The sequence below is a fragment of the Aethina tumida genome, chromosome 5 (assembly GCF_024364675.1).
Source record: "Aethina tumida isolate Nest 87 chromosome 5, icAetTumi1.1, whole genome shotgun sequence".
NCBI classification, from domain to species: domain Eukaryota; kingdom Metazoa; phylum Arthropoda; class Insecta; order Coleoptera; family Nitidulidae; genus Aethina; species Aethina tumida.
The window spans coordinates 24,535,288-24,557,600 of record NC_065439.1 but is presented as its reverse complement, the minus strand read 5'-3'; the positions used below and the strand labels follow the sequence as shown (position 1 = coordinate 24,557,600).

Sequence of the window (22,313 nt, the reverse complement as noted above, 5' to 3'; positions counted from 1 at the left end):
GCAAATGAGCCAGACATTTTCGGTATTTCGAAACGGAGTGTTTCATTTACGAAATGGATCTGTTGAATTATTAGTGACGATTTTGCTTCAGACAGGATTACCATCAATTATTAAAAGTGTATCTGAATAAAATGTAACACTGAATTTACTTTGTGGCATTAAAGACTTACTTAGAGTTATTGAAGAAACTTCGTCTGGGAGTGAATCTTCGAATTAATCCTGAGTGTTCACTTGCGACGTAAATTTTGAAAATGTGGCCCCCGTGCCCGGCCAAAACTTTGAATACCCGGACCGACCGAAATACTTCGAATCTGCTAGGCCGCAAACTCTAATGACGATAAGTCATTACATTCACTTATTCAAGATTTGAAACTTCCACGTTAAAATCGCCGAGTATTAGTTTTCAACATTGCGGAAAATTACTCTTAAATCGTGCGACCCTTCCCTCATAAATATTAAATTTTCAATGGTGTAAAATGCAAATGCCTCATCGGTTCGATATTCAAAATAGTTGGGGAATTACTTTGTTATTAGATCCGCGCTTAATCATATATAATCTTGAGCTTAGTTTCCGATAGTTCGGCAGCAACTTTTCGACACATTCTGATAATGAGTTGCCAGATATTACTATGTTCTATTCAGGGGTTATGCGTCCGGAATACGAATCAGGGATAAGAGCTCCTTTTGTTTATTAATGTACAAGCTGGTATTAAATAAATATCCGTGTAAACGTCACAATAAAACTGGCGAATGCGCCAGTTTGTATGGCGAAGCTTAATCCTCTTCGAATCGACTTCTCCAGTTTCGCCACAATTAATTCAATCTCTCTCTCTCTCTCTCTCTCTCTATATATATATATATATATATATATATATATATATATTTATTTATTTAACAATAAAAAAATTATCGATAATCATAAAATTTTTATAACCTTTCGAGTTATTAATTTTCTTCTGATAAGTGTTTAAAATTTTTGGATTTTTGAATCATTGTTTAGTAAATTCTGCCTCAATTTTTTTCTAAAGAAATATAAGTTTTATAGGGTAAGATCCTGTATGATGAAATAAGAAATTGAAGAACCTTTGGAACTTTCTGGTTGCTAGATTTTGTGATAAGTGCTTAAAATTTTTGGTATTTTTAAAACATTTTTTAATAGATTCCATGCCAATTTTTTACAATATCTAAATATTTTGAGGAAAGTCGGGATAAATTAGGTGAATTTCAAACGTTAACAAGTTTTGGATGGTGAGATCCTGTTAAGTGTATACAATTTTTGGGTTTTTGAATCATTGTTTAATAGATTCTGCTTCAACAGAAATATAAGTTTTAAAGGGTAAGATCCTGTATGATGAAATAAGAAATTCGAAAACCTTTAGAACTTTTTTGTTGCTAGATTTTGTGATAAGTGCTTAAAAATTTTAGAATTTTCAAACATTGTTTAATAGATTCCATGCCAATTTTTTTAAATTTCTAAAGAAATATCTTAATAAGTTTTAAATTGTAAGATCCTGTATATTCTTACATGATTAGATAAGAAATTGATAAACCTTTGTAACTTTTTTGTTATTAAATTTCCTAATAAGTGTTTAAAATTTTTGGATTTTTTAAACATTTTTTAATAGGTTCTATGTCACTTTTTTTTAAATTTCTAAAGAAATATTTTGAGGAAAGTCAGGATAAATTAGGTGAATTTTAAACGTTAATAAGTTTTAAATGGTGAGATCCTGATAAGTGTTTACAATTTTTGAATTTTTGAAACACTGTTTAATAGATTCTTCGTCAATTTTTTTCTAAAGAAATATAAGTTTTAAAGGGTAAAATCCTGTATGATGAAATAAGAAATTCAAAAATCTTTGGAACTTTTTTGTTACTAGATTTTGTGATATATACATAGATTCCATGCCAATTTTTTTTAATTTCTAAAGAAATATCTTAATATGTTTTAAATTGTAAGATCCTGTATATTCTTACATGATGAAATAAGAAATTGAAAAACCTTTGTAACTTTTTTGTTATTAAATTTCCAAATAAGTGTTTAAAATTTTTGGATTTTTGAAACATTGTTTAATAGATAACATGTCATTTGTTTTAAATATCTAAAGAAACATTTTGTGGAAAGTCAGGATAAATTAGGTGAATTTGAAACGTTAATAAGTTTTAGATGGTGAGATCCTGATAAGTTTTTACAATTTTAAATGTAACAGCTTATACAATGGTGGACATAAATGCAGCAACTTACAATAAATTAGACTGTTCCGAGAAATTAACATACCACACCAATAATAATTGATTATTATTAATATTTTCTGAAAACGGGAAAAATAAGCAAATACACACTTTGTATATTTATTTAAAAATAGGTTTTTATTTATAATTGTTAAAAAAAAATTATTTACAAATTTTATTTCGAGAAATTTGGTTACAACAAAAATTATTTAATGCCAAATCAAATATTCTTAACAGATTTCGACGATTTGTTATTTTGTAATAAAAAGTAGTATATTTAACAAAAAGTTTAGTTAATATTTATTAGTTTCTAATGAAATTATGCCCGTCTGAGGAAAAATTCAATTTATTCCTGCAAAAAATGTTTCCAAGCCTTAAGAAAAAAATGTTCTATCGAAAATAGGAATACGTGTCAAATAGAACTGTTCAACAGCACGTTTCAGTTACATCAAAATATAAAGCCCCGAAGAAAATCGACTTGAAGTAGAATATTTCTGCTTTCGTCATAAAAATGGCGAATGCACCAATTGTGTCGAAAAATGGCGAACGCGCAGGTTTCAGTTGATTTCAGTAAATCTTCTGGATTCGGGGAAATTTTGCCAGTTTGCATCTTATCTGGTCGGAATGAGGGACAATTTAATTTCGATAGATTATTCCCAAAACGTCTTGACGATTGCGACAAATAAAAAATAAATGTTGGGGGGTTGAATCGAAAAATAAAACGGGCAATAGACCAGTTATTTCCCACATCGACGAGCATTCAGATAAATGCAGCACTTTACCGGTAACGACCTAATAGATTTCGAATGCGTTTTATTTCGGGTGGCTGCTATTTAAATAAAGTGTTTACTGCATTCGTTTCAGCGGCGTTATAAAATCTCAACCGGGTGACCTGAATATTGGGTTAAGTGGTGCATAAAGCTGATATTAGTTATTTGCTTCCATTATTTAATCGATAAAATCCTGTGTTATGATTATGTGGTTCGACAGGCTAATGGGATAAAAATGAAATATAACATAAATAGATCTCGGACTTGTCCGATTTTGGATTCGTCGCAATTTGGGGCCTGGTAACATACGCACGGGACAACATTTTACAATGACTGACGTGAATGGAACTTAATCAACTTCACATGAATTTACTATTCACTTTTCAGATGCGATCAAAATGGTGTTATCTAATAAATACTTATTATTATGCTAATATTAATGTATGCAAATTGAACCGGATTGAATACGGTGTTTGGGTCTTTGTTTGTAACACTGTAACTGACATATGTAAAATTATCAATGAGGAATGAATTTAGTCAGCATTTCGAACGGCTAAACGTTTAATTACATGTTGGATCGGGCGACAAATTGAATAAATATCACCCCGTTTGTTTTCTATTTGGGCCAACATCCGAATCAATTTTAACAAGCACAAGCTGAAACTTTAGTCGACCATGTTTTGGTTTTGTGTACAAAGTGCGTTTGTTTAAAATTAAATTAGATCGTTTGACGTTGCGGAACAAATTTTGATTGATCTGAAATCGCAAACGTTCTCATGTGAAACAATTTTTACTTGGTGTTATAACCAATGTCTTTAATTTATGAAAATTTTATTTTTAGTTTAATATAACAAAAGTATTACTGTTTTACTGATTAAGATATCCATATTAATTTATTATTACATATCTTATCCATGATCCAATAAAAAATTGACAAACCTTTGAAACTCTTTTGTTGTTAAATTTGCTGATATGTGGTTGAGTTTTGTAACATTGTTAATAGATTTCATGTCAATTTTAGTAAATATCTAAGCAAATATCTTGAGGAAAGCAAAGATAAATTAGAACCTGTAAAACCTTACACTATCAAGTAAGAAATTGAAAAACCTTTGGAACTTTTTTTATTGTCAAATTTCTTGAGGTGCTTTAAATTTTTGGATTTTCGAAACATTGTTTAATAGATTCCATATCATTATTTTTAAATTTATAAAGGAATATTTTGAGGATAAAGTCAGGATAAAATAGGTGAATTTCTGATAAGTTTTTATAATTTTTGATTTTTGAAACATTGTTTAATAGATTCTGCGTCAATTTTTTTCTAAAGAAATATAAGTTTAAAAGTGTAAGATCCTGTATGATGAAATAAGAAATTTAAAAACCTTTGGAACTTTTTTGTTGCCAGATTTTGTGATAAGTGCTTAAAATTATTGGAATTTTTAAACATTGTTTAATAGATTTCATGCCAATTTTTTTAAATTTCTAAAGAAATATCTTAATAAGTTTTAAAATGTAAGATCGTGTATATTCTTACATGATGAAATAAGAAATTGAAAAACCTTTGTAACTTTTTTGTTATTAAATTTCCAAATAAGTGTTTAAAATTTTTGGATTTTTGAAACATTGTTTAATAGATTCCATGTCATTTATTTTTAAATTTCTAAAGAAATATTTTGAGGAAAGTCAGAATAAATTAGGTGAATTTCAAACGGTAATAAGTTTTAAATGGTGAGATCCTGGTAAGTTTTTACAATTTTTGTATTTTTAAAACATTGTTTAATAGATTCTTCGTCAATTTTTTTCTAAAGAAATATAAGTTTTAAAGGGTAAGATGATGAAATAAGAAATTGAAAAACCTTTGGAACTTTTTTGTTGCAAGATTTTGTGATAAGTGCTTAAAATTTTTGAAATTTTTAAACATTGTTTAATAGATTTCATGTCAATTTTTTTAAATTTCTAAAGAAATATCTTAATAAGTTTTAAATTGTAAGATCCTGTATATTTTTACATGATGAAATAAGAAAATGAAAAACCTTTGTAACTTTTTTGTTATTAAATTTCCAAATAAATGTTTAAAATTTTTGGATTTTTGAAATATTGTTTAATAGATTCCATGTCATTTATTTTTAAATTTCTAAAGAAATATTTTGAGGAAAGTCAGAATAAATTAGGTGAATTTCAAACGTTAATAAGTTTTAAATGGTGAGATCCTGATAAGTTTTTACAATTTTTGGATTTTTGAAACATTGTTTAATAGATTCTTCGTCAATTTTTTTCTAAAGAAATATAAGTTTTAAATGGTAAGATCCTGTATGATGAAATAAGAAATTGAAAAATCCTTTGAACTTTTTTGTTGCTAGATTTTGTGATAAGTGCTTAAAATTTTTGGAATTTTAAACATTGTTTAATAGATTCTATGCCAATTTTTTTAAATTTCTAAAGAAATATCTTAATAAGTTTTAAATTGTAAGATCCTGCATATTCTTACATGATGAAATAAGAAATTGAAAAACCTTTGTAACTTTTTTGTTATTAAATTTCCAAATAAGTGTTTAAAATTTTTGGATTTTTGAAACATTGTTTAATAGATTCCATGTCATTTTTTTTTAAATTTCTAAAAAAATATTTTGAATAAAGTCAGGGTAAATTATGTGAATTTCAAACGTTAATAAGTTTTATATGGTGAGATTCTGATAAGTGATTACAATTTTTGGATTTTTGAAACATTGTTTAATAGATTCTTCGTCAATTTTTTTCTAAAGAAATATAAGTTTTAAAGGGTAAGATCCTGTATGATGAAATAAAAAGGTGAAAAACCTTTGGAACTTTTTCGTTGCTAGATTTTGTGATAAGTGCTTAAAATTTTTGGATTTTTAAATATAGATTCCGTGTCAATTTTTTTAAGATTTCTAAAGAAATGTCTTGAGGAAGATTAGAATAAATTAGGTAATGTTCTAAAGTTAATAAATTCGAAATTATAAGAAAAGCCCTTGTAAACTTTTTGTTGTTGAAATTTTTGGTATCTGGTTGAAATTTTTGGAATTTTAAAAATTGTTCATAGTTTTCATGCCCTTTTTATATTTTTAAAGAAATATGTTGAAGTCTTAAATATAAGATCTGGTATGTAAAATCTCATCAGTTTAAAATGAAATTTTTGTCCTCTTTTTAACAAGGAATAATTTCTGTTTCAGGTTAAAGACAGCAATTATCGCAGGTAAGACCTTGTAAGAATCCTACCACTCTAGAAAAGTAAAAAAAACTAAGGCGAAACGAAAGTCCAAATCGAAGCAGCGCGATTTATGCCGGAGACTAAAAAGTTAATAAACCGAACCGGGAAAACCAATTTAGCGATACGGATTCCGGATGCGGCGGCGTTCATAAAACTCCCAGATGGGACCTTATTTCCTCGACTTGCAACTAAAAACGTCCACCGACAATCACAATTAGGTTCGGCGATGCATTAGTGTAACAAACCGATGCACGATCCGCGTTTCATCGTCGACAATCGAAACGGTCCTGAATATTTTATATTTAGGTGAAAATTCCTCGTCGGATTTCGTCATCGGATAAACGGTTCGAAGCGATTTTCCGCGGCTCGACTTTCCGGATGGGGAAATGTACAATCGAATGTTTGAATGAAACGACAACAATATCAGAAATTATTTGAGATCGAATCGTTCTCCGGTCCGTTTCGTGTTTGTTTTTTTCCTCCTCCTCCACTCGATGTTCGCTCGAGATTGTGGCAAACATTGATTTTCATTATCCGGGGGGGTTTTTATTATTTTTTCGCGTTCAATATTGGGGTCTGTTTCGTGAGTGAGCCATTTGTTCTGGTTGAATTAATTAAATGTGCATGAGACACGTGTATAAATTAAATGCGCCGTCTACGAAAGCCCCTGTATTAATATCTTAACTTCCTTTTATTATTGTTTAAGTAAGATAGGATCAAAGCTTGTACAAGTGAAAATAGAATCGCGTGTCGTAAAAGCCAGTCATCTTCTGCAAGAATAAAGGAGTTTTCACAGTCGTGTCGAGATATAATATTACTGTTTTTATGTAGAGTAGCTTTCTGTGTCGTGAAAATAAAATTATACGACGCAGTTAAAGTGCAAACAATGAGAATAACTAAAATCTTTTCATGAAAATTAAATCGATTCTACAGTATACATCAAATGTGCTATTATGACACTTATAATGCTCATAAGTAACTGTCTAATGTCGATATTTTATGGCCGAGTCGACGGCGGGAATTTGACGCATTTTATAAGGAATGTAAATGAAGCCTGAACTTTTTGCCGTCAAAGTTTCGTACATCAAAGGCAGCTTATTACAAAATAAGTAAGTAAAACATAAATATTTTATCGTTTAGTGTTTCGAAAGTTTAGTTTTAGCATATTTATAATTGTTTTTTTCGATGTTTTAAGTGGAAATTTTAGTTTTTAAGGCTTAGTTTGTAGTAAAAGTTTAGTCATTTCGTAAAAATTTATTATTAGGGTAAATAAAAATAGAATTCTAAAGAGTTGTTTTAAAAACACAACTAATTCTTATAGTTTTTTGTTTGTTTTATCAAAAAAGCTCGAATATAAATAAAACCTGAAAAAAATTTATCCAATATAATCTAAATAGTTATTTAGCACCACATTTATGAAATTGTTTATTTATATTTTTTATACCTAATATTTACTACTACTTATACTACTAATATTTATAAAAAAATGTTTTTAATAGTTTTTTTATCTCACCACAAATGTGTTTTAAAAAGTATAAAAATAAAAACATAAAATTGAAGAGAATTACATTTTACATTTTATTTTTAGTTGCAGTAATTAAACCTTTAGTAGAAATTACATTTATATGTTTTAATTTTACACTAACCACGTTTGTTTCGATTTATCTTTATCCAATATCATGTTAAAATTTCATTTTCTATGAAATGTTTATATTACCAATCAGATAATTCTTTTTAAGGATGTTCCATTATATAAATACGTAAAAAATAAACCGAAAAATTTACTTGTAATAGACACAATTAAATATTTGTAATTTTTGTGATTTTGAAATTTTAATCATAGAACTAAATTTTACAAAAATTTTTAAGTACATGTTGCTTCTTTTTATTTCTTTAAGATTGTTAAAAAAGTCTTTAGAAAATATACAAAATAAATAAAAATCAGAGACAAATTTACTTCTAGCATACATATTTGTATATTTTTCATCATTATAACTTTGAACCTTTGATCACAGTATAATATTTTACAGAAATTATTAAGTAAATGTTTTTTCTTATGATTTATTTAATTTTATCAAAAATGTTTAGTCAGAAAATATTAAAATAAAATAAAATAAAAAATATAAAAAGAATAAAAAAATAAAATTTACTTCATTTGATAATTTATCATTCCAGTAACAGAAGTTATTAAGTATTAATTTCTTTAATTTAGTTAAAAGAGTCTTATTAGAAAATATAAAAAAAAGAAATAAAAAAACAGAGATAAATTCGCTTCTAACGTACACATTTGAACATTTATCATTCTTGTAACTTTGAAATTTTATAATATTATATTTTACAGAAATTATTAAGTAAATGTTGTAATTTCTTTAATTTTGTCAAAATTGTTTCATTAGAAAATAAAAAAAAAAATAATTTACACAGGGAAATATACTTCTAATATACACATTTAAATATTTGTCATTTTTGAGACTTTGAAATTTTAATCATAGAATTATATTTTACAGAAATTATTAAGTAATGCTTTTTATGATAAATAAAAAAATGAAACACAGTGAGAAATTTACTTCCAACATACACATTTGAATATTTATTTTTGTATTAAAATTTAGGAAACATAAAAAAAAATAAAAAACAGAGGCAAATTTACTTCTAACAATATTTAATCCTCATAGTTTTTTGTTTATTTTATCAAAAAAGCTTGAATATACAATCTGAAAAAAATTTTCTGCAATATAATCTAAATAGTTATTAACCCGGCGGGAGTGTGGTGAGAAAAAATTACTTCAGGTATGTGCGGGGTGTGACATACCCCACAAATAGACTGCCTGTAAAATTTGTCTATTACTAAAATTGCATCAAATGCTTTCAGAATATTTAAATAGGGAATTATCCAAGTGCGATTGAAATAAAAAAAGTATGTAATTATCCATATTTTAATTATTTTTCTTATAACAACTAAGGCACTAGATTTTGGTTACAGGAATCAACAACCTCTTTTTAAACAATTTCAAAGAAAACAACTTATAGCTAAATTAAAAAAAAACTCTAGAAACTTAAAACACATGAGATCCTTGACATAATAAAAATAATAACAATTAGAATTTAATGTAGGAACTTCTTAGGAATCACCATCAACATCAGTACAGTTTTTGCAAGACAAAATTGCATGATCTAGGCATATTGCTTTTCCACAGCTCGTACATGCATATTTTGTTTTGCGATCTTTCTTCCGTGTGCAGTCGACACATCGAGCGTAATGTCCAGGGGCATTTGGGACTAATGGGCGTTGTGGTTCTTTGATTTGAGAAGAGATTCGCTGTCTTATATGAACTGGGATATTTTTTTGATCTGCTCGCAATCGTAAATGTGCATACACCAAACCCAAGCCTAAGTTACGGAGAAATTCTGTCCGTTTAATTGTTTTATTTCCATTTGCTTGAAATATTATATTGGCATTAATAGCACCCATATTCAGAAGTCCATAAAATATGGTCCCTATCCCCTCCCGCAACACCTTACCTCCAGCTACACGAAGCCGCTAAAATGACGCATTCAAAAATAAAAAAATACAGCGGTGCAAATACTCACCACATTCCCGCCGGGTTAAGCACCACATTTATAAAATTGTTTATGTTTATCTTTTATACTTTAATAATATTTATAAAAAAATGTTTTTATTAGTTTTTTATCTCACCACAAATGTATTTCAAAAAGTATAAAAATAAAAACATAAAGTTGAGGAGAATTACATTCTACATTTTAGTTTTTCTTGTAGTAATTAAACCTATAGTAGAAATTATATTTATGTTATAATTTTACACTCACCATATTTGTTTCGATTTATCTTTATCTAAATCATGTTAAAATTTGATTTTCTATGAAATGTTTATATTACCAGATAATTAAGGATATTCCATTATAAAAATATATAAAAAAATACACCCAAAAATTTATTTGTAATAGACACAATTAAATATTTGTAATTTTTGTGACTGAAATTTTAATCATAGAACAAAATTAGATTAGATTTCACAGAAGTTATTAAGTAAATATTGCTTCTTATGATTTTTTTAATTTTGTTAAAAAAGTCTTGTTAGAAAATATAAAAAAGAAATAAAAAACAGAGATAAATTTGCTTCTAACATACACATTTGAACATTTATCATTCTTGTAACTTTGAAATTTTATAGTATTATATTTTACAGAAATTGTTTCAATAGAAAATAAAAATATATAATTTACTCAGAGAAATTTACTTCTACATTTAAATATTTGTCATTGAGACTTTGAAATTTTCATCATAGAATTAGATTTTACAGAAATTATTAGGTAATTATTGTTTTTTATGATAACTAAAAAAATAAAACACAGTGAGAAATTTACTTCTAACAAACATATTTGAATATTTATCATTTTTGAATTATATCTTCCAAATTTCAAAATTTTTGATTATACAAAAGAATTCCATTTTTTAGAAATTTTTAAGTAATTGTCGTTCCTTATGATTTGCTTTTTCTTATCAAAAATATCGAATTAGAAAACAACAAAGAAAAAACTAAAAAACAGAGGCAAATTTAGTTCTAATATCCATATTAGAATATTTGTCATGTTTGTTGTCTTTGTGCCAATTTATAATGGGTTTATTTTTATATTATATAAATTGAAATTGTTACTTCACTCGTTATATAATTTCAGTTATTCTTTATATTTAAACCCAGGGTAAATAAAAATATTTTCCTTAATATTTTTGCCTAATGAATCGTGTTTAGGGATTCCCGTTGCTGATTGGAACAGGATCGAAGAACATAAATATTGACAAATTAACGCCTATATTTTATGGTTGTATTGCAAACATTGTAACAGGTATTCCGGCTTTTGTATTTGACTTGAATGTCCCGAGCTAATTTCCAATCGCAAACAGTCGGAGTGCTCGTCAAATATTGTTCAGACATTATAATAACTACGGTGGGCGGATCTAGTTGGCAATTTCTCAAAATGTTTGTGCCGATTTTTGCCAATTACATCGGTCCCATTGTACACGCATAAAACACGACACGCAGAACAATATACGCGCGGTTAAAACAATAAATTTAATTAATGCTAAAAACAAATTAATTTCCGCGACTGACAAAGTGTCAAATAGAAAGCCCCGGTTGTAATTACAGCATCCTGGGCCGTGTACCGTCTTCGCGGAACACTGTTCCGTCTCAGTCATTCATAATTAAACCACAATATTTACCCGCTTTGACTAGGAACTCCCTCTCCCATATCGTAATGTGCAATTAGTGAAATTACTGTTTTGCCTATTTTCTGTTTTACGGCAAGATTTTGACGTCTTGTCGGGGGTGTGGGGATTAAAGAAAGTACACCCGCAAGTCTGGCACCCGTGATTATACAGATTTAACATTTTTAACGAGATGCGGTTGCCTTGCACTGGTGGTTGCAAGTTAAAAGTAATTACGCCGTTCAAATAGTGGCGCAAATTTGATTTCTTGTACTATATCACTTACGTTGAATTTATTACAACAAAATGTGGGTTATTTTTACACGTTTTGTGTGAATTACTAGAATTAAACGTACTAACGTAGGGAGTTTCTTTAAAATTGAGTTTTACTTTAAGGAGTTTCCTCTGAAGCTTAGTTTAACATCTTAAGTAAATTATATGGAATATAAAATAAATTCAATGTAGGCAAAAGTTTAGAATTCCTGGAACTTATCTAAATATTACAAATGCTTTTTGATCCGCCATCCATTTGTGAAATAGAAGTTACGTTTCACATTGTTATGTTTTAGAAAAGTTCCGCCGCTCATGAAGTGCCTCAAATTTTCTAAAATTTTATACGAAAGTTAAATTATATTAAACACAATTCGCATTTTAGTTATATGCTTTTGTAAATATATTTATTATTTAAATATTTTTAATACATTCTTTAAGAATGTCAACCCTACTCAATAAAATTAATTAAACTTTATTAAATTGAAAAATTACCTTTAATAATTAGATAACTTTGTATCAATTCACGTAATGAAAATTTTCTTTTACTGCCATACGTTTCTTTTCGTTATTTTATTTAGCTTAAAAAATTAATAAAAATATGAAGTATTACACTTTGTAGTATCTAATTTAACTGTCTTAAGGTATAATTCGTTTACATCATAAAACCTTTTTAATAAAAATAATCTTGGAGGGTTTTTAAATCTTTATCAAATGATATATTGATTGTTTCTAGTAATACTTTAATTTGATAATTAATTGAATAATTAACTTAATATTTAGATACTTGATTAGAAAGTGTCTTTTCTATAATTTACTGAGCTTAAAAAATCTATAAAAATATGTTATCAAATAAAAATCCAAATTAAACTGTCTAAAAATACAATTCAGTAAATAATAATATTAATATATATATATTTTTAATTGATCTGTATATGACATGACATGTATATGACTTTTCTTTAAGAAAATTGATCCCACCCATCCAAATGAATTGAACTTTCTCAAACATAATTGAATAACTCACTTAATATTTAGATAACTTAATATCAATTCACTTAATGAGAAAGTTTCTTTTATTGTCATTCGTTTCTTTTCGGTAATTTACTCAGCTTAAAAAATCATTAAAAATACGTTAACAATGAATAAAATTTGTATAATCTAATTTAAAGTGTCTTAAAATATAATTCAGTAAATTATTAAAAAAATATATGATTTGACATGTTTATAATTTTACTTTAAGAGAATTAGCACACATAATTGACTAACTTATTTAATGATTAGTTAATAAAAATATGTTAACACAGAACTATTTTTATGATGTCTAATTTAAACTGTTTTAAAACATAATTCGATGTATCATTTCATAAAACCATTTTTTATAATAATTATAACCTTATTTTTTAAATCTTTATTATCTGGTAATAAATTAATTTGAATTTGACATAACATGTTTATGGTTTCTTCTTTAAGTAAATCATGGCTACTCATTCAATTGAATTAAACTTTTTTAAACATAATAACTCACTTAATGTTTAAATAATGTATACTTAATGAGAGAGTTTCTTTTAATGTCATTAGTTTTTTTTTTTCGTTAATTCATTTAAAATATTAAAATAAAAAATATAATATTATTAAAAAAATATATGACATGACACGTTTATAATTTTTTCTTTAAGAGAATTAATTATTTTAAAATATAATTCAGTTGATTTTTTTAATAATTTTGTACTTTTTTAAACCTTTTTTGTCTATTATATTTATTTATTTTTGTTTATTGTCTCTGGTAATCCATTATTTTAAAATTTAGTTCCCTTAACGTATATTTTTACTTGACATGACATGTTTATACTTTTTCTTTAAGAAAATTGGCCCTACCCATCCAAATGAATTAACTTTTTTAAACGTAATTGAATAACTCACTTAATTGTAGGATAACTTCGTATCAATTCACTTAATGAAAAAGTTTCTTTTATTCTCTTTCGCTTTTTTATGTTAATTTACGTAGTTAAAAAATTAAAAAAAAAATGTTAACAAAGTACTTATTTGTAATATCTAATTTAAACTGTCTTAAAGTATAATTCAGTAAAAAACTTTTAATAATAATATAATTTTTATATCATGTTTTTTCATTCTATGTTATATTTTATCTTAAAAATATTTGTATAACTAATTAAATGATCAGTACTACAAATTGTCAGATTTACTCTGTCTTAAATAAAGGCTGATTTATTTAAAAATTATTTAACGTTTGTGACCTTTTAATCACTCTTTTATTACTTAAACTGAACGTAAACATGTATAACATAAATCTCTCAAAACAAAACAGTTCTGTCATTCGTCCAAATTACTGAAACTTTCTTAAACATAATTGAATAACTTATTTGCGATAAGAAAACTTCTCAGCAATTTATTTAATGAAGAACTTTCCTTTATTGCCAATCATTTGTCATTAATTTTCTTTATCTGTTTTATATGTTACTATTGTGATAAATAACCTTTTAAATAATCATTGAAGTAGGTATGTCTTAGACAAAGGTTGATGTTAGCCGTAAGGCTCTTTAGTCACAGACTCAAGATTGTCGTCAGTTGAATGACGGTACAGTTAATTTGACTTTTACATTATTTAAATGTTGAAAATTTATTAATTATAATCATTTAGTAGCAATTTTTTTATTGGCTACTTTTGTGTGATGGAACTTTGACCTTTTCCTAATGTTTTTACATACACCGAATATTGTTCAACATATTGAAGCATAAAAAATGTGCTCAGCTACATTTTGGAATCTAGCACACATATTCACTCGGTATTAATCACCTTTTTTGTGCTTGAGCACATAATGGCAGAGTTGAACTTTATCCTTTGTAAGAAATTCAGGCAAGCATCATATAAACCTTTGCAATCTTTTAAGAGGTTAAGTTAGAAAGGTACAACTTGAGCAACAGCGACTTTTTTGTTTGTATTTAAACGGACTGCCACCAAGATTGACAAGTTAAGATGCCCTCCGCTGCCGTTGCTGCTTCGCAATAATTATAATTTCGCAGGCTATTTAAAGCGTAAGCCAAAGCGCACATGAAAAACTAACGTGAAAAGTTTAATTGAAAATTCCTTTCCTTTTTATGAAAACAATGTTCCTTGAGCTTTGTAGCTGACGCGAATGGCCACAAAGCCAGCAGCAACTCATTTTTATTTGCTTCCAAGTTCTGACGCTGCATATTTCAAAATTGTTCTAAAACATTTGCGTTTAATTAACATTTTTCCAGGTTGCGTGCTGCGGGGATTTTCTTTGTGGATTCCACATGCCCCGTCGCATTCCCATCCCTTTTGTTTTCTGCCATTGATACACCCACGCAGCCACGTTGTTTCACGTATCCAGATTTTTTAGGTCAACGGAATCGAAGGTGGCTTGAAGTTGACACCGCATGAATAAAATATACGTGCGGGAAATGCAACCACTTTACGATAATTGCCCCCCCGGTTACTTCCACCCCGTCCTTCAATTAGGACACGAAAACTTTGTAAAACACCTGGCCATATCCACGTAGGTGCACTCGTCCTCCACCGCAAGACCATACAACTGTGAAACTTGCCGTGCAAGTGTAAAACATTGACAGTCAGCAGGTTTAATCAGACCTTTTCTCCGTGCCCCTGCGCTCCGCCTTCGGGGAATACACTCCCCCATTCTCCCGCAGGTTCGCAAGTGCTGGTAACGCAGTTTATTAGCGGCCCCACACTTTGTTTAAAGTTAAGGCAAATACAAACACTGTTAAACTGCGGAAAGTCAATAGACTGTGCTACAACGGGCAAACTTCTAATTATCCTTGTTGTTCGAGGATTTTAAACATCGAGGCCCGTTTGATTGGCGCTATCTTATCTTGAAAAAATACAACGTTACTGGAAAACATAAAGGCCTTTTTTATTATTGTACTCCCGCTGGGGGGCTGTCGCCGTAAATGTTTATAGTTCTTGTGTTTTTATTTTATTGAAACAAACATGATTATGAAGCAGTTTGAATTTACACAAATATTTACGAATAATGTTTAGAATTGCAGCAGCGGAAATAAATATATAGATGTATGGATGGCAAACAGGATTAATAGAATGTACGTTTCTATAAATGTTTGTACTGTATGTTTAAAATAAAATTTGATTGATTGAAAATATGCACCACAAGATTTATTGCTGATATTCAATTCAACTTTGTACAATACGTTATTTATGATAATAACAAAGGACAAATTTCATTTTAGTGTAATAAACAATAATTTAACTGGGCAAAATTGATTAAATTTTCTTAAACAGAATTGAATAACTTTAATAATTCAGTGGATTATTTCTAAAAACCATTTTAATTATTATAATTTTAGAGCAACTTTAGAAATTTTCATTTATCTTGATAAAAGTGTACGTTTAAATATCCATATTATTGTCAGTTATGAAGTATGTTTGATAACAATAATACAATAATATAATTATTCATTTGTGGGCTTCGTTAGATATTTCTTAATATATGGAAAAAATTCAAGTGTCAAAAGTAGAGCCGCTATAAAATAAATCAACCTTACGTATTACTCTAAATAAAAAGTTTTATAATTATATTTATATATTTAGAATCTAAAGAATTTAAAGAATCTAAAGAATCTAAAGAATCTAAAGAATCTAAAGAATCTAAAGAATCTAAAGAATCTAAAGAATCTAAAGAATCTAAAGAATTTAAAGAATCTAAAGAATCTAAAGAATCTAAAGAATCTAAAGAATCTAAAGAATCTAAAGAATCTAAAGAATCTAAAGAATCTAAAGAATCTAAAGAATCTAAAGAATCTAAAGAATCTAAAGAATCTAAAGAATCTAAAGAATCTAAAGAATCTAAAGAATCTAAAGAATCTAAAGAATCTAAAGAATCTAAAGAATCTAAAGAATCTAAAGAATCTAATGAATCTAAAGAATCTAAAGAATCTAAAGAATCTAAAGAATCTAAAGAATCTAAAGAATCTAAAGAATCTAAAGAATCTAAAGAATCTAAAGAATCTAAAGAATCTAAAGAATCTAAAGAATCTAAAGAATCTAAAGAATCTAAAGAATCTAAAGAATCTAAAGAATCTAAAGAATCTAAAGAGTCTAAAGAATATAAAGAATCTAAAGAATTTAAAGAATCTAAAGAATCTAAAGAATTTAAAGAATCTAAAGAAAAGAATCTAAAGAATCTAATGAATCTAAAGAATCTAAACAATCTAAAGAATCTAAAGAATCTAAAGAATCTAAAGAATCTAAAGAATCTAAAGAATCTAAAGAATCTAAAGAATCTAAAGAATCTAAAGAATCTAAAGAATCTAAAGAATCTAAAGAATCTAAAGAATCTAAAGAATCTAAAGAATCTAAAGAATCTAAAGAATCTAAAGAATCTAAAGAATCTAAAGAATCTAAAGAATCTAAAGAATCTAAAGAATCTAAAGAATCTAAAGAATCTAAAGAATCTAAAGAATCTAAAGAATCTAAAGAATCTAAAGAAAAGAATCTAAAGAATCTAAAGAATCTAAAGAATCTAAAGAATCTAAAGAATCTAAAGAATCTAAAGAATCTAAAGAATCTAAAGAATCTAAAGAATCTAAAGAATCTAAAGAATCTAAAGAATCTAAAGAATCTAAAGAATCTAAAGAATCTAAAGAATCTAAAGAATCTAAAGAATCTAAAGAATCTAAAGAATCTAAAGAATCTAAAGAATCTAAAGAATCTAAAGAATCTAAAGAATCTAAAGAATCTAAAGAATCTAAAGAATCTAAAGAATCTAAAGAATCTAAAGAATCTAAAGAATCTAAAGAATCTAAAGAATCTAAAGAATCTAAAGAATCTAAAGAATCTAAAGAATCTAAAGAATCTAAAGAATCTAAAGAATCGAAAGAGTCTACAGTCTAAAAAATCTAAAGAATCTATGAAATCTAAAATATCTAAATATATAAAAAAACTATGTACACAAAGATATCCGTATATAAAGGGAGGTAAAAGAATCGTTTTTTTAATAAAATGATATATATTTTACATATGAGTGTATATATATTTTTCTATTGGATATTTCGGTAATAGTTTCCCTTTTAATATATTATTTACTTATTCCGAATACATCACGATTTGACTATACTTCATTTTCGTGAAAATTAGCCCCACTCATCCAAAATTAATTAAAGAATAATCTAACTCAGTTATCACCGGTTTAATTTAGTTTCGTGTACCCATTTCATTAAAAAAAGTAAAACTAAAACTTAAATTTAAAGTAAAACATTTAAACTTTTTGGCAATCATTACCGAACCGACCCAAGATTAAAATTATAGTTTTAATCTCGAGATCTTTATGCGGTTTTTCCCGTCAACAGCTAGTTCTAATATCTCGGGGTCTTGCCAAGAATCCGGGTCGGTAAAAAGCTTTTGCACACATAAATTTTCAATCTAATTTAAATTTTCGAATGATATTTCTCCGGGTACCGAAAACTTCATAACGTAATTTAAACTTGCTTTTCGGTAAATCTTCAGCCGGAACGGCACAAACGTTTTCATTTATTTATGTTTATGGTCGTGCTTATTAGTAAGCGGGCACACATGCATGCGTATAATTAGATGTATTAATTACTGGAACAGTTCAATATCAATATTAATTTTAAGTAATTCAATTCATCTGTGCATATTATGTTACAGTATCGAATTTAATTAATGGGGGATCAACAAAGGGCATCCAGTTTTCCTATGTCCTTTATAGATAATAGAATTTAAATTGAAATTTGATTCAATTGTTATTCGACGACAGAATATCAATGCATTATTCTTATGAATTTTTAAGTTACCATTAATTATATTATTTTGGATTTTGGAATCTATATTTTGAATTAATTATTACTAAAATTTAGCCATCTTTTGGTAAGAAACGTAAACTTTAAATAACTAATCACAGCAGTTCAAAATTGTATTATATGTTAACAGTTATTTTAATGTAAAGGTTAAGGCTTTCGTGACCATTGTTTAAACTAGTAAGAGTACAGATTATATTGTAAAAGAGTGAATTTGATAAAAAAAATTATATAATCTGATACTTTTTTAAAAATATGATTTAATAAGAATTCCAGACTATTATAATGAATTTTTTTTCTTTCATTTTAATTATATAAAGCAACATACTATAATTAAATTTCTAATTATTAATTAAAAAGAGATCTATTGATTTATTCTATTATATTTAAACGTATATTTTTCAGTACATTATTAAAAAATAAGACTGAAAAACAATAAAATATCTAAACATTTCATTTCTTCTTAAATGTATTCTGAAATTTAGTTAAAAATCCTACAAAAGAATATATTTTTATTTAAGCACTTTTTTCTTTCACTTTAACTATAGAAACATTCTAGAGAAAAATTTATAACAATTAGTTAAAAAAAAGATTTAAACTTAACTTAAGAACTTGTTTATTATTTAATAATTTTAAAATAATAAAATTTTTAATAATTTATTGAAAAGAAATTTTCTTAATATATGTTTGGTTTTTTGTTATATTTAAATGAATAATTTTTAGTACAACTTATTTTTCAGAAATAATACGTAAAACAATGAAACGTTTCTTCTTAAATTTCTTTCTTCACTTTAATTATAGTAACTATTATTTTGGAATAAAATTTATAATAATTTATTAATTAAAAAAAAATTTCATTTAAAAATAATGTAAAACAATAAAAAAATAAACTTGTCTTTTACTAAATATGTATTTTCAATTAAACTAGAGAAAGAAACATTCTTAATAAAATATTTAATAATTTATTGATTCTTCATGCATTTTTTATTATGTCTATTGATTTATGTTATTATATTTATATGTATTTATTTTTATTATACCTTTTTGAAATAATACTTTAAAAGAATAAAAAATAACAACCTTTTTTTAGTTTCTCCTGTCACTTTAATTTTAATAACATTCTAGAACATTTGTAATAATTAATTAAAAAGAAATTTTGTAAAATTTTCATAATATTTAGGTTTTATTATTTTTAAATATATGTGTGGTATAATTAAATATTTTTTCTGCAAACTTTAAATATTGATTTCATATTCCACTTTTTGTCTTCATTGAAAGTAAGTTTATTGTTTTTTTATATTGATATTCTAAAAGCTACATAAGTAATATTTACATAAATTATTTATTAAAGTGAACTAAAAAAAATACCTAAAACTGCCAGAATTGACATTAATGAATTTAAATGATGGATGAATATTGGGAGTACTTTGGAAAGTAGTTTTTTTTTTTTGGGTCAGTTTTTTCGATCGCATTATGTGTTATAATAATAATGTACAATTTGGTCAGACATAATTATGTAATAATTTAGACAATGCGTTTTGAATTTGAAGATAAATATGTTAACAATTCAGAATACAATGTTTATTGTTTTAGAGGGGAAACTTCTGCAAGAATCTCATTAAATCCCGGGAACGCTGGTGTTTACTGCAAAACCAGAAACAGTCAATTTCCCATAATGCCCTCAAGTAAACGATACCAGAGTTTATGTTCCTAAATTAACATCTCGACTAGTCATTTCGGTGGCATCTTTCGTCGGTGTCCCGGGCACAATTTAAAACGTCGCAATTTGGAAAACAATGAGCGAGTAATCTCGCCCGGCAGTAGAATCTTAAAGGTCCCCCATTCGAAACGCCGAAATTACCGGGTATTATTTCCATGTCGCCGTACCCGGTCCATGTTATCGAAATAATTCAACAAAGTCACGATAACCGTCTGAAGTCTACCACCGAAATAAACCCACATAACAAACGATAACAATTACTGGCCCCTTTTTCTCGTTCAGGCTGCAAACCTCGGCACTGTACCAAAGCGAAATATCAATAATAGGAAGCGGGGCCGACGGCAGAACGACGCAACGAAACAGAACGGATGATCAAGTCACGACCGGTACGTAAAAAGCCGGCAAGAAAATTGAAAGAACGCCGGGACCATAAAACCTCTGCCCGGTTTCATTATTAATATCGGTTTGTCTTTGGAGGATTATTTCGAAAAGAGCCCTCGAACGGAACGAACTGCCCACTTCAACGGCCCAAGACACAAGACACAAGACAATACGCCGGGGAAATGACGCCGACACCCGTGAATTATTAAAACCGGTGTTGGAACGATGAATGCAACCTCAAGAATTTCACGTGCCGCACATTAAGGTTGATCTTAATTGATGTATCCCTGGCGATGTTGCGTCTTGGTTTTAGTTTAAATCCACACCGCCGCCGGCAAAGTTAAGGAAACTTTAACACAATACACAAACAAGTGTATTTTGCTGGTACTAATCGGATTTGTTATTTCGTATAATTAACACAATAACCTTTTATTGAAGATGATTCGGTTGCGGGATCATATTTAATTAACAATACGACTGCTTCGGGCCGGAGGAATCTCTGACCCAATAAAAGAGCATTAAGATAAGACCTTGTGGAGCGGCCATGTGAAATCGATATCTATGTAGGCAATGTGAATTTGAATGAGAATCAATTTAATTAGACCATCAAAATTCAGATTTGTTCGTGGAAATAGGTGGCAAAAAAGGTTTCTAGTTTAATAAAGCAATTACTTTAATGCATAGATGATGATAATCCATAATGGTTATGGAAGATGGGTTTAATTAAAAAGGTTGCAAGGAAAATATGTTTTCTCCACAATTTTTTAAGGAATTAAGATATCGATTTTATATGTACATATCGCCTTCAAAGAGGGAGGCTCAAAGTGACAAATGATTGACTATAGATGGTATTAATTATAATTCAAAAGGGTGCTTAAAATGATGAATGTTAGGCACAAATGGAGGAATTTGGAAAGGATGTATTTATAATTGATTAATAACAAATATATATATATATATATATATAATTTTATTGAATAATGAATAATGTTTTACATCCAGGGATTTTGCTGTCATGACACAATTTAATGCACACATTGTTCAGGAAAGTGAAAAATTGTATTAAACATTATTTTTTACATAAGTTTTCTATATAAAACAAACTTTATATTGATTTATTATTCTTCAAGGTTAAATTTTATTCTTTTAATTAGAGATGTTGGTTCAGGTAACATCGAAGTTATAAAAATAATTGGAAAGTTTAATATTTTAGTATTGCCTCAAGGCACATTATGGCACAAATTTATGGACCAAACTACTTTTAAAACGTACCACCATTTTGCTGATAATTTCTCTTACGTTTTTAGTAATTTTTTTGGAATCCAGGAAGAATTAGAATTATTTATTTTTACATTTTTAATGATTTTTCAGTAAATAAATAAAAATCCATAAAGTTATTAAAGTGAAACTATGTATTTAATCGTATGGATTTTATCCTATAGATTTTAATTGTATGGAAATTGATCGTATGGACTTTGATTATATGGAAAATGATCATATGAATTTTGATCATATGGATTTTAATCGTATGGAAAATGATCGTATGGATTTTGATCGTATGGAAAATAATCATACGTATTTTGATCGTATGGAAACTGATCGTACGGATTTTAATCATATGGAAAATGATCGTATGGAATTAGGTCACTTTTT

At 27.3% G+C, this 22,313-nt stretch overlaps 1 protein-coding gene across 10 annotated transcripts in view; it reads left to right on the top strand.

The window, feature by feature from the left end:
- The window catches only part of LOC109597654 (complexin), a 326,764-nt gene that overhangs the window by 80,544 nt on the left and 223,907 nt on the right, over positions 1–22,313 (top strand). For 9 of the 10 annotated variants that reach the window (XM_049967332.1, XM_049967338.1, XM_049967335.1 and 6 more), the window contains one exon: positions 6,188–6,210. The exons of the other annotated variant lie outside the window; for it this stretch is intronic. The gene's annotated coding sequence lies outside the window, so the exon portion shown is untranslated. The remainder of the gene's footprint in view (positions 1–6,187; positions 6,211–22,313) is intronic. 10 annotated transcript variants of the gene reach the window in all.